This window comes from Triticum urartu, chromosome 5A (genome assembly GCF_056163025.1).
Source record: "Triticum urartu cultivar PI428250 chromosome 5A, HENAU_Tu73, whole genome shotgun sequence".
In the NCBI taxonomy this organism is placed as follows: Eukaryota; Viridiplantae; Streptophyta; class Magnoliopsida; order Poales; family Poaceae; genus Triticum; species Triticum urartu.
In genome coordinates this window covers 613,904,853-613,906,657 of record NC_141877.1, presented here as the reverse complement: position 1 = coordinate 613,906,657, position 1,805 = coordinate 613,904,853, and the positions used below count along the sequence as shown (strand labels likewise).

General features: G+C 46.4%; 1 long non-coding RNA gene across 1 annotated transcript; it reads right to left on the bottom strand.

Annotated features, from left to right (window-relative positions):
- Positions 1–626: 626 nt before the first annotated feature.
- LOC147973361 (uncharacterized) lies at positions 627–1,514 on the bottom strand. Its single transcript, XR_015603649.1, has 3 exons — positions 1,275–1,514; positions 1,109–1,166; positions 627–1,021 (listed from the first exon to the last, which is right to left on the bottom strand). It is a non-coding gene; the product is annotated as an uncharacterized LOC147973361 (long non-coding RNA).
- Positions 1,515–1,805: the final 291 nt, after the last annotated feature.

Genomic DNA, 1,805 nt, shown 5'->3' with positions numbered 1-1,805 from the left:
GTCTTCCACTGCAGCAATTCCAGTACGGTACCGAGCTTTGTGTTGCCATCTTCGCAATTGGGGTATAACCCTTTTTTGTGATCCTCTAACATGCGATCGAACTTCAGCTTCTCCTTTTGACTAATGCATTGCGTCCTTGCATCGACAATGACCCGGCGGAGATCATCATCATCGGGAACATCGTCTGGTTCCTCTTGATCTTCAGCAGCTTCACCCGTGGCAGCATCATTGGGCACATCGTCTGGTTCCTCTTGATCTTCACCAGCTCCCCCCGTTGCAGCATCACCGTATTCAGGGGGCACATAGTTGTCATCGTACTCTTCTTCTTCGCTGTCTTCCATCATAACCCCTATTTCTCCGTGCCTCGTCCAAACATTATAGTGTGGCATGAAACCCTTGTAAAGCAGGTGGGAGTGAAGGATTTTCCGGTTAGAGTAAGACCTCGTATTCCCACATTCAGTGCATGGACAACACATAAAACCATTCTCCTTGTTTGCCTCAGCCGCATCGAGAAACTCATGCACGCCCTTAATGTACTCGCGGGTGTGTCTGTCACCCTACATCCATTGCCGGTTCATCTGCGTGCATTATATATAATTAAGTGTCCAAATTAATAGAAGCTCATCATCACATTAAAACCAAAGTGCATACATAGTTCTCATCTAACAACATATAGCTCTCCAGAGCATCTAATTAATTAAACCATACATTGAAACTATGTAAAACATTTCAATGCGAAAACAAATGCGATCATAATCGCAACCAAGGTAACAATTGATCCAACGGCATAATGATACCAAGCCTCGGTATGAATGGCATATTTTCTAATCTTTCTAATCTTCAAGCGCATTGCATCCATCTTAATCTTGTGATCATCGACGACATCCGCAACATGCAACTCCAATATCATCTTCTCCTCCTCAATTTTTTTTATTTTTTCCTTCAACAAATTGTTTTCTTCTTCAACTAAATTTAACCTCTCGACAATAGGGTCGGTTGGCATTTCCGATTCACATACATCCTAGATAAATAAAATCTATGTCACATTGGTCGGCATAATTTTCATAAACAATAAATGAACCAATAGTTATGAAAATAATATACATACCAAATCCGAATCATAGACAGGACGAGGGCCGACGGGGGCGGATACCAAAACCATCGCACTATATAAGATGCAATAATAAATGTAAGAAAATGATACAAGTATCTATCTAAACAGACAAGTAAGAATATTTTTTCTTTCAGAAAGAAGATAAGAACAAGAGGCTCACCACGGTGGTGTCGGTGATGAGATCAGCGCGGGTGATCGACGGCGGTGAAGACGGGGACGGGGCGTGACGGACCGCTAAATCTAGACAAATCTCGAGGAAAATGGAGCTTGGAGGTCGAGCTTCGAGAGGAGAAAGTTTAAGTAGTGTGGCTCGGGCATTCCATCGAACACCTCATGTGCATATGAGGTGAGCTAGAGCACCACAAACCCCTCCCCTCGCCGGCCAGAGAAAAACAAAGCACTGGAGTGCTCTGCTCGCAGGCGAGGGTACACCTCATTGGTCCCGGTTTGTGGCAAGAACCGGGACTAAAGGGGAGCCTTTGGTCCCGGTTCAGGCCACCAACTGGGACCAATGGTGGTGGGCCAGGAGCGAGGCCCATTGGTCGCGATTCGTCCCACCAACCAGGACCAAAAGGTCCAGACGAACCGGGACCAATGGCCCACGTGGCCCGGCCGGCCCCCTGGGCTCACGAACCGGGACCAATGCCCACATTAGTCACGGTTCTACACTGAATCGGGACTAATGGGCTGA